Source organism: Balaenoptera borealis (assembly GCF_965194805.1).
Source record: "Balaenoptera borealis genome assembly, chromosome: 6".
Taxonomy (NCBI): domain Eukaryota; kingdom Metazoa; phylum Chordata; class Mammalia; order Artiodactyla; family Balaenopteridae; genus Balaenoptera; species Balaenoptera borealis.
In genome coordinates, this window is record NC_138863.1 from 123,862,431 (window position 1) to 123,874,454 (window position 12,024).

At 37.9% G+C, this 12,024-nt stretch overlaps 1 long non-coding RNA gene across 1 annotated transcript in view; it reads right to left on the minus strand.

The window, feature by feature from the left end:
* Positions 1–12,024, minus strand: part of LOC309631499 — a 427,426-nt gene that overhangs the window by 337,658 nt on the left and 77,744 nt on the right. The window lies entirely within an intron of this gene.

The window sequence follows — 12,024 nt, forward strand, 5'->3', positions numbered from 1 at the left end:
CTGTGAAAAATAAACTGAGCCATTTTTACTACTGCTGTTAATATTATTCATATAATCTTTGTGTATAATTCTATCCATTCTTCTAATGTAAATATTAATTTATTTTTCATGCTTGCTTTGTGTTAAGAAAACCTAACACTCTGAAATTTTCAACAAGTACAAACTAGTTTATTTAGCAAAATGGTCAACACAGGGTGAAGAGTCAGCTGTTAACTTTCGTTTAATTTAAAAACTGATAACTCTGTGGATGTTTCTTCTGAAAAGTTAGACAGTATCTTTTAACAGACTGTTCAGAGAATTGAAATTCAGAAGACCTAAGTTATGGCTTGCTTCTGCCAAGAGCTGTGTGTGAGGTTGAACAAGCATCCTTATTTCAATCATTTGTCAGTGCAATTGTATAAATAATTTCTAAATGTCATGTGACTCTGTATTCTAAAACTTTTGTATGATGATAATATTTTCTGTATATAAGAAAATATTAAAACTTTCTAAACTTCCCTAATGAATAATTGTAAAATGATCTCATTGGTATCTATTTTTATTTTATGTTTTGCAACATACATGGGGTAGAAAATTGATAGGATAACATGAAGGACAGTATGAACAGTATGTTAATGTTATCCCTGGCTCTGATACAGCAAAACAATAAAATAATAGTCATTAAATACCTTCACTTAGTAAACGTAGGCTGTCATGCAGTGATTCTATACTGCTGATACTTGGCATTGATGAACATAATGACCATTAGTGTCATTTCAATGTTTTTGGATGCCTCAGTTCTGCTCTGAAAATACTATGTGGAAGTCATGTAGAGGTCAACACCATTTAATTGCTCCTTTCAAAAAATAGGGTTGGAGTGTGCAGGAAGAGATCTAAACCATCATTAAAAATGGTAAGCATCTCTTTCTCTCTCAGCCTACCCACTGGTTGTGTTTCATTGCTTGGTACAAATGGAAAAAATAAGAACATTGAATGAGAGGAACCAATATTCTTAGGCAAATGTTTAGTCTGGTTCACATTACCAAAGTGAAGTTTGCATTATTTAGACCAGAGTGAAGTGGCTAATAAACCATTCCATAGATTTTCTCTGTGAAGTTTTCAGATACATGATGGATTTCTAAGGACCGTCTAAAGAATTAGAATGTTAAAATATGAAAGAAAAATCTAGCTTGCATAGGACTTCTCTGTTATCATGGAAGATGCATTAAACCAGGGGTCCCCAATCCCCAGGCCACCGACCAGTACTGTTAGGAACGGGGCCACATAGCAGGTGAGCAGCCGGCGAGCGAGTGAAGCTTCATCTGCCACTCCCCATCGCTCCCTATAGCTCACATTATCACCTGAGCCATCCCGCCCTCCGTCCGTGGAAAAATTATCTTCCACGAAACCAGTCCACTAATGCCAAAAAGGTTGGGGATTGCTACATTAAACCAGATGCAAGTGATCAAGTTCTGTCAATCTGTCCGCTTTAGTGATACAGAACGATAGTGTGGTATCAAGCAAGTGAGTTGTCTCTAAGGGATTTAATTTTCACCTCTGTGAAATGGGAAAATCATCACTTGCCTATTGAGAGGAGTCATTGAAGCTCTTTTGAACTAATATTTTTGCATACCAATAATGTTTTATGAACATATTTTATCATACAGTTATTTGACTAGAATGAGAAAATGCAAGGTATTACAAAGAAAAAATAAAAGTTACTCATAATACTTGCACTCAAAAATAACTATTTTGAGTGCTTAATCTCTAAATTTATTTCAGTCATATGGACATGTTATTCTGTTATCAAATGACGTTGCATTAGTCAATTTTCTTTTTAACTGAACAATAGTATGAACAATATTTGAGGTCAAAAATGTTAATTCTAAAACATTGCTCTTAATAATTGCATAACATCCAGTACATCAAGTATATCATGCCACATGTAAACAATCTGCTACTGCTTAACATTATAATTGTTCCTGGAAAAACAGATAACCAACAAGGACCTACTGTATAGCACAGGGAACTATACTCACTGTTTAGTAATAACATATAAGGGAAAAGAATCTGACAAAGAATGTAATCATTCTGAACTGTGCTGTACACCTGAATCACTGTGCTGTACACCTGAAACTAATATGGTATTGTAAATCAACTATACTTCAATAAAAATAAAATTTTAAAAATTAAATTTAAAAAATTGTTCCTGGAGTCACACAATTATAAATGGTATTTTTAACATCTTTATTGAGATATAACTAACACAAAATCAACTTCACACATTAAAAGTTTATAAGATGATAAGCTTTGCTATATGTGCACATCTGTAAAAATGTTACAACACTCAGGATAATAAACATATCTATTTAAAGTTTATTCATGACTCTGTATAATTTTTCATCCCCTTCTCAGCTCACCTGTAGTCAGGCAACCACAGATCTACTTTCTGTCACTGAACAACAGTTCATTTTTAGAGTTTTAAACAAATGGAATCACACAATATGTATTCAGGATTGCCTGTCTTCTTTCACTCAGTATGGTTATTTTGAGATTCATCCATGTGGTTGAGTGTGACAACAGTTCATTTATTTTTGTTGCTGAATAGTATCCTTTGTATATACATACCACATTTTCTTTATACATTCTCTTGTTGATGTACATTTGGGTTATCTCCAGTTTGGAAATGGCACACTTCCATACCATGTTAAAAAAATAAATGTGCTATGACCATCTGTGTGTAAATCTTTGTATGGATGTATGTTTATTTTTTCTTTTCTCTTGAGTAAATACCGAAGAGTGGAATGGCTGCATCATAGTGTTGGTGTATATTCAACATTTTAGAAACTGTCAAACTGTTTTCCAAAGTGGTGGTATCATTTTATACCCCCGTGAGGAACGTATGAATGTACCAGCAGTTCTACATGCTTGACAATATTTGATGTGGTCAGACTTATATTTTCAGCCGTTCTAATAGGTATGTAGTGGTATCTTGCTGAGGTTTTAATATGCATTTACCTGATGACTAACACTGTTGAACATCTTTTCATGTGCTATTTGCCATAAAAAAGACTTCTTTCAGGACTTCCCTGGTGGCGCAGTGGTTAAGAGTCTGCCTGCCAATGCAGCGGACATGGGTTCAAGCCCTGGTCAGGGAAGATTCCACATGCCGGGGAGCAGCTAAGCCTGTGAGCCACAGCTACTGAGCCTTTGCTCTAGAGCCCGTGAGCCACAACTTTGGAGCCCGCATGCCTAGAGCCCGTGCTCCGCAACAAGAGAAGCCACCACAATGGGAAGCCCACACACCACATCAAAGGGTAGCCCCTGCGCGCATCAACAAAGACCCAACATAGCCAAAAAAAAAAAAAAAAAGACTCTTTCAACATTTCTTATAGTTTGGGCCTAATGGTGATGAATTCTTTAAGCTTTTGTATGTCTGAAAAAGTCCATTACCTTTAGTTTTTGAAAGATACTTTGCTTGTACAGAACTCTAATTGTTTCTTCCTTCTTTCCTTCCTTCCTTCATTCCTCCTTCCCTCCTTCCTTTCCTTTCTGTCTCTCTCTCTTTTTCTGTACTTTAAAGATATTGCCCCAATATCTTCTACTTGAGTGTTTTCTGACTAGAAACCCACTGTTATCTCACCTCTATTTCTTCTGTATGTAATGTGTTCTTTTTCCCCCATGACTTCTTTAAGATTTCGCCCTCATGTTTTTTGAGCAGTCTGGTTATGATGTGCCTTGGTGTGTTTTTCCTCATATTTCTTGAAATTGTAGTTCATTTAGCTTATTGAGTGTTGGGTTTATGATTTTCGTCAAATCTGAAAAATTTTCAGCCATTATTTCTTAAAACATTTTTCTGCCATTTTCTCCCTCTTAGAGTCGAATTACATGTATATTAAGCCACTTGTATTTTTCCAGAGCTCACTGATGTTCTTTTCATTTCTTTTAGTTCTTCTTTTTTTTCCTCTCTGTGCTTGATTTTTGTAGTTTATATTGCTGCTTTGGATCTTTTTCTGTATCTTCCATGCCTCCCCTTAACTTTTGAACGTATGGAAGACAATTATAATAATTGCTTTAATATCCTTGTCTGGTATTCTAACATCTGTGTCAATTCTGGTTTGGTTTTACTCCTTGATGCAGATTATACTTCCCTGCTCGTTACACATCTGCTCATATTTGATTGCCAGACATTGTAAATGTTTCCCTTTTTGGATGAGAACTAGCTAATTTTTTATTTCTATAAATATTTTTGAGCTTTGTTCTGGGGCACAGTTAAATTATTTGGAAAATGTATGATCTTTTTGGATCTTGCTTTAAATTTTTCTTTTTTCTTTTTTTAAGAAGGACCATGGCTGTGTTTCGTCTGTAACAAATTATTCCTATCTTCTGAGAAGGATCAGAACTTGGGTGAGGCAAGTGAGGAATCCAGGGTTCACAATAAGGAGGTACTCCTGTTCAGCATCCTGCAAGTGCCTGCCTGGGTGGAAGTACCTACTTAAGAATGGAGCCCCAGATTGCAAAATGTAAGGAGGCACTTACTGTCATGCACCAGTCCTGTAAAAAATTGGAAGTCACCGCCACCTTAAATTTGCTCCTTCACTTCTGGCACCAGTTTCCCATTCTGCTTTCTGTATCCTTATATCCCAAGAATAATACAATTTTCCAGTGGGCCCTGTTCTAATTCTCTCAGATGGTTCTTTCCCAGCCCTCTGAAGTTTTTTCACACACGTGAGCCAATCACTCTGGTGAATACTCCACAGGGACCCTCCACAGCTGTTCAGGGTTACCTTTATGAGCATCTGTCTCCTCATTGGCACTCTACCCTGCACCTCTAGCCAACTGACCTCCTGGACTCTTAGCTTCATCTCCTCAACTCAGTGTAACCTCTGAGCTCTGCTGGGTTACCCTTCCTGGGCCACAGTCTGGAGACTCTTCAAATGTACTAAGCTGGGGCAGTCGTATGGTTCATAATATTTGTTTCCCATCTCTCAGTGACCCCTGTCTGTCATTGTCTGATCTCCGATGTCTTGAAAACCATTGTTTCATAGGTTTCCCAGTATTTACTACTGTTGAGACAGTTGGGAGGGGAAATACGGTCCCTGCTACTTCATCTGAGCTGGAAGTAAAGTAGCCTACAAATGGTATTCTGAAGAACACATTTATGTTTATATATTTCCACACATTTGTATTTTTATATAGAGGAATTGCTGTTTTTTGGAGGGGATCTATGCCAGTCTGAGTGCCTGCCATGCATAGAGCCCTCTTCTGAGTTAAGATTTCTGCATGTGCCATGTGCCCGGGTAGCGCCCTGCGGACTAGATGGGAGATTTGACTAAAATTAGCACTCTGACATAAATATTTAGCATAAGTTACTGCTTCTTGCAATGCTGCAAAGGGTAGGTTCTTGGCAAAGCACACCAACTTATGGCAGGCTGAAAGATGTTAAGTGAGCACAATTTCTTGAGACTCCACAGTTTTTCATGTGAGAGAAGGTTGTTGGTGGTACTCATCTCTCTACCCAGAGTGAGGTCTCACCAGTTCACAAGGAAACCCAAGTAGGGATTTGTCAAAACTCTTTTACTCTTAAGCTTTGCACCCTGACTTACCAGCATAATCACCTTTCATGGTTGCAAAATTGACTTTAACTTGCACAGTGGCACTGCCATGCAGATCTGATGTTCAAGTGCTAGATATGATTTTTGACTCTGTCAATAGCACCATCTTTCCACATTGACCACAGATTATGCAGCAATGATAAGGTTTCACACAAGTTCAGTCACATTACAACGATGAAGTGCTGATGGATCTTTGGATGTACCCAGTGAGTTCAAGGCATACGATAGCCAGAAGAGATGAGGCTGGTCATAAAAGATTGGACCAAGAAGCAGGAGCTACTTGAACAGTCACCACCTGGGAGGTGCCCAGCAGTCTGGGGGCTTGTTTGCCATGGGAAAAATGCTCAGCACAGCACAGACAGTGGAGGGTGATGGGTCACACCAGTCAGGTTTACTCTCAGGAGTTTGAATTTGAGGCACTCAAACAGAGAGTTGGCAACAGCTGGCACAGCAGAAACAAAGAGTAACCGGCTTAGTACAATGGCTCAGCGTGAAAGCAGGAGCAAAGGAGCCCAATTACTGTGTGGCTGGAGCAATAACTTGGAGACCAGAACTTCAGGGTGCTGTGGACTCTGCTTCAATTACCCCTGGCTGAGTGGCTGTGGAAACTCTTTGCAGTAATGATGAAGTTCCTTACTTCCCTAAACATTTTATAAGAAATGGAATGAACCCCCCATGATAATCATGGTGTGTCTCCTTGCAATATTTTTGAGTTCAATGCCTGCTTCGTTTCTCTCATTCTCTCAGATGAAGGTTGACCTCATCATATTTCCTGCTCATGATACACAATCATCATATGTTTATGTCATGCAACTTTCTTGAAGTTTCTCTATTTCACCCTGGTCTCCATCCTTGTTCCTCTTCCACCTTGTAGGCACTTAATCTATTTAATGTATGTCTGTGGATATTATATATACACATATACACATGTATATCTCCATGGTATATAAAATACATATTGTGGAAACTAATTATTAGTGTTGCTTTGTGTATTTATTTTAACTTTATCTGATTAATACTGACTCTAGGACACCTGATTCTCACATTTTCATCTGTCATGTATTTAAGAAGTACACATCACACCACATACATTTAGATTAATGCTTGTAGATGCTATATAATATTCCACAATATTTTTTATATCTACTCTATATTAATTATCCAGTCTCTAGATGGCCTTCAACCCTTCACAAAAAAACCAATGCTTTGATAATTATCTTTGTGCACGTGTCTTTATAGACTTCCTATGCAAAATTTGGATTTATTTCAGAAATGGAATTGTTGGGTCTTAGGTTATGCAATAATTAACAAAATGCATTTTATTGATTGTAACATATTTCCCTCACACCAGCATTGCACAAAGGTTCTTAGTTCCCACTACCCTTACAGACCCTGGGATCACTGATTTTCCTAATTATCACCAATATGACTTCAGTAATGTGGCATCTCATTATACTAGCTTTTATTGTACTCTTATTCTTAGTGAATTAAAAAAGAAAAGAAAAATACATAGGAAAACTGCTCATATTCTTATTACTCATTTGAATTTTTCCTTTTTTAGGACTGCTTATTCAAATGTTTTCTTTAAAAAAAAACTGTTTTCTAGTTTTTTCTTATAGATACAGAGTACATTGTTATAAATTTTAGCCATTAATCCTATTTTAAAAGTATTAATTATTATTCAATATTGAATAGGGACCATACCTTCTGGGCCAGCTATTTGCTAAGTTAGTTTCTGAAATGCACACACACACACACACACACACACACACACACACACACACACAGATCTCTTTTAAGCTACTTTTTGTTTGCTACATTCTCCTCAACAGACTTATATTACTTTGTTTTCTCCTTGCTACATTATTCCTATTGAAACGTCTAGCATTCAACTAGAGACTAGTATATTTCTTATTCATGGGAAGAGTGGTACTCCTGTCAATCTGTTTACTTTCTATATGTGTATTATTAGAAATTTCCAAATATATATCAAGGCTGGAAAGACTTTTGTCACCTTACATGTCTATTCATTTGAGGTAAAAATAAATCAAGTTACATCATGTGCAATTCACATTAGAAAACTTGTCTTTTGCATACAGATGGCCAATAGTCACATGAAAAGATGCTCAACATCCCTAATTTAGAGTAATGCAAATCAAATGAGGTATCACCTCACACCCATCAGAATGGTCATCATTAAAATGTCTACAAATAACAAATGCTGAAGAGGGTGTGGAGAAAAGGGAACCCTCCTACATTGTTGGTGGAAATGTAAATTGGTGCAGCCACTATGGAAAACAGTATGAAGTTTCCTCAAAAACCTAAAAATAGAGTTGTCATATGATCCTGCAATCCCACTGCTGGGCATATATCCAGACAAAACTCTAATTCAAAAAGATACATGCACCCCAATATTCATAGCAGCACTACCTGCAATAGCCAAGACATGAAAACAAATGTCCATCAACAGATGAATGGATAAAGAAGATGTGACATATGTGTATGTGTGTATATATATATATATATATATATATACACACATATATATATACACACATGTATATATATATATATATATATATAAAATGGAATATTACTCAGCCATAAAAAAGATTGAAATGATGCCATTTGCAGCAACATGGAGGGACATAGAGATTATCATGCTATGTGAAGTATGTGAAGTAAGCCAGACAGAGAAAAATAAATATCATATGATATCACTTACATATGGAATATAAAATATGACACATGAACTTCTATGAAACAGAAACAGACTCACAGACATAGACAAGAGACTTGTGGTTGCGGGGGTGGGTGGGGGTTGGAGTGAGAGGTTGGGATTAGCAGATGCAAACTAGTATACATAGAATGGGTCCTACTGTAGAGCACAGTGAACTATATGCAATATCCTGTGATAAACCATAATGGAAAAGAATATGAAAAAGAATACATATATATACATATATATATATATATATAAAGGAATCACTTTACTGTACACAAGAAACTAACACAACATTGCAAATCAACTATACTTTGATAATAAATAAATAATACACAACTTGTCTTTTGTTTGAACACTTACTGGAATTCATAGAACTAGCTATTGTGCCAACAGCCAGGCCCCACCTGGCTAGCAGTACATGTGAATCAGCACATGCCCTTCTCTAATCTACGTAGCACATGCTTTGTGGAAACCCCACTCCAGCCTTCCAACACTGGGCTGGCAACACTCAGCCACTCATGCTGGGACACTGCCTGGCCCAGAGTCCGCATTCTACTGACATTTCTGGATGAATGAACGACTACAGATATCTACTTTTACATTTTTAAATCACTTAAAGTAGGAGCTCAAGCTGTATATTTACCCACTATATTTATGGTAGTTATGTCCTTACTTATCAATAATTTATTTACTATATCTCCTCGAAGTTTATATTAAGGGACTACCAGTTTCTAGTTCCACATGTCAGGATTTTCAAAGTCACCACGCTGTCCTAACAAGTGAAAAGCTAAACAAAGTGAAAAAACAACAACTTCTCTGGGACCCATAAGAGAGGATAGAACACAAAGCAAACCATTGTCCCCAAGACTGGAGAGAAAGACAGGCAAACACAGGCAGGTATGTCTTACCAGAGCAGAGATTCACCAGCAGAAACCTCTGTAGGAACAGTGCCAGAGTAGGAAAACCTAAACTATAACTGATGAATTGCTGGAGTTTCAGTGTGTACAACTCTGGAGAAAACCATGGTTCGAAAGGGTACATGCACCAATGTTTATTGCAGCACTATTTACAATAGCTAAGACATGGGAGCAACCTAATTGTCCATTGACAGATGAATGGATAAAGAAGATATGGCACATATATACAATGGAATCCTACTCGGCCATTAAAAAGGATGAAATAATGACATTTGTAGCAACATGGATGGACCTGGAGATTATGATACTAAGTGAAGTAAGTCAGACAAAGATAAATATCATATGAAATCACTTATATACAGAATCTAAAAACAAATGATGCAAATGAACTTATTTACAAAACAGAAGTGGTCCTACAGACATAGAAAACAAACTTATGGTTACCAAAGGGGAAAGGTTGGGGGGAGGGAAAAATTGGGAGTTTGGAATTGACATATACACACAATTATATTTAAAATAGATAACTAACAAGGATCTACTGTATAACACAGGGAACTCTGCTCAATATTCTGTAATAACCTAAATGGGAAAAATATTTGAAGAAGAATAGATATATGTATATGTGTAATTGAATCACTTTGCTGTACACCTGAAACTAACATAGCATTGTAAATCAACTATAGTCCAATATAAAATTAAAAATTAAAAAAATAAAACACAACAAAACTCCATGGAGGACCCAGTCATGGACCATGGGCAATACCAAAATATTGTGAGAGGATTACCTTGAATTCTTTATTGAGTAGATTGCTTATCTCCATTTCACTTTGTTCTTCTGGTGTTTTATCTTGTTCCTTTGTTTGGAATATATTCCTCTGTTGTCTCATTTTGCCTAACCCCCTATTTTAATTCTATGTATTACATATGTCAGTTTTGTTTCCCAGTCTTGGAAAGGGCCTTATGTAGGAGAAATCCTATGAGACCCATCAGCACACTCTCTTTTGGTCCACAGAGTTATATGTTCTAAGGGTGTCCCCTGCGTGGGCTGTGTGAGCCCTTCTGTTGTGGTGGGACTGACGACCATGGGTGTGATAGTAGGTAGGGATGTCCTCCCAGCCCTGCTTTGTACAATGGGTGCTGACTCACTTGGTGGGTAGGTCTGGGTCCCAGGGTGGCTGACTGTGGGGCCTTGTGCGGTCCTGGGGCTGGTCCTGGGGTTGGGTTCCAGGACAGGTGGCTGCTGGCTGGGGTGGGGGAGGGCCAAGGGGGATAGGCAAGGTTGGTGCAAACCTGCTGGTATGGGGGACTGGGTTCCCACAGCTGGCTACCCAACCTTGGAGGTCCTGGAACTAGTGCCAACCAGCTGGTGGTCAGGTAAGCTCCCAGTGTGAATAGTCTAGAGGAAGGACTCCAACATGGCACTTGCCAGCCCCACTGTCCTAAGATTTCCCCAAAATGGTGGCTATCAGTGTGTATGTCCCCAAGGGGAGTCCCAGTTGCCTCCTCTCTCTGTGGGAGGCTGACAAGCAAGTGGGGCTGGCACAGTTTCCTTTTCAAATAACTGCCTCTGTGCTGGGTATTGGAGCATATGAGACTTTATATGCACCCTTTAAGAGCAGTCACTGTTTCCTACATCCTTCCGGCTCTCCTGTACCAAGCCTCACTGGCCTTCAAAGCCAGATGTTCTGGGAGCTTGTCTTCCTGGTGCAGGACCCCCAGGCTGGGGAGCCTGATGCAGAGCTTGGACAATTTTCTCCTTGGTGAGAACGTCTGAAATTGTGATTGTCCTCCCTTTTTGTGAGTTACTTCGCTGGGGGTGTGAGTCTTGACTATATTGCATCTCCACCTCTCCTTCCCTTCTTGTTGTGGTTCTTTCTTTATATCTTTAGTTGTGGAAAATATTTTCTGCTAGTCTTCAGGTTGTTTTTATCAAGAGTTGCTCTGTAAATAATTGTAACTTTGGTGAGCCTGTGGGAAGAGGTGAGTTCAGGGTCTTCCTACTCTGCCATCTTGGTCACACTAACAATGACTTTTTTAGATACCACACCAAAGGCATAATCCATGAAAGAAAGCACTGAGAAATTTGACTTCATTAAAATTAAAAACCTCTTCTCTGTGAAAGGCAATGTCAAGGAATGGCAAGACGTGCTACAGACTGGGAAAAATATATTTGCAAAAGACATATCTGATAAAGAACTGTTATCTAAAATATACAAAGCACCCTTAAAACTCAATAATAATTAAAAAAATAATTAATTGAAAAATATTCCAAAGACCTGACCTGACAGACATCTCCTCAAAGATATATTGATGACAAATAAGTATATAAAAAGATGTTCCACATTATAAGTCATCAGGGAAATAAAAATTTAAATTACAGTGAGATACCACTACACATAAATCCAGATACTGGCAGCAGCAAATGCTGGAGAGAATGTGGAGCAACAGGAATTCTCATTCATTGCTGTTGGGAATGCAAAACTGTACAACCACTTTGGTGGTTTCTAACATAATAAACATACTTTTACCGTATGACCCATCAATCACCCTTCTTGGTATCTACCTAAAGGTGTTGAAAACTATGTTCATAAAGATCCCTCACATGGATGTTTATAGCAGCTTTATTGATAATTGCCAAAATCTTGAAGAAACCAGGATGTTCTTCTGTATGTGAAAGGATAAACTGTAGTACATCCAGACAATGGAATATTATTCAGTGCTAAGAAAAAATGAGTTATTAAGACATGAAAAGCCATGGAGGAAACTTAAATGCATATTACTAAGCTAA